The sequence below is a fragment of the Gadus macrocephalus genome, chromosome 5, assembly GCF_031168955.1.
Source record: "Gadus macrocephalus chromosome 5, ASM3116895v1".
Taxonomy (NCBI): domain Eukaryota; kingdom Metazoa; phylum Chordata; class Actinopteri; order Gadiformes; family Gadidae; genus Gadus; species Gadus macrocephalus.
In genome coordinates this window covers 2,339,840-2,340,100 of record NC_082386.1, presented here as the reverse complement: position 1 = coordinate 2,340,100, position 261 = coordinate 2,339,840, and positions in this window count along the sequence as shown.

The following is a 261-nucleotide window of genomic DNA, read 5'->3' as shown; positions in this document are numbered from 1 at the left end:
TGGGCCATACTAAACCATTTGGAAGTGGAATACATTCGTTTTGAGTGAAATCAACAATGTGAGGTCAAAAACACGTTGTTGGTCGAAAAGTGATTCTGGCGCTCTGAAAAGCATTTTGCAGGCATAAAAACAAGAAATGTTGATATCTCTGTCAATTTCAATGCAAACGTGTTACTAAGCTTACTAAAGGGTTATTGGGCCATACAAAACCATTTGGAAGTGGAACACATTCGTTTTGAGTGAAATCAACAATGTGAGGTC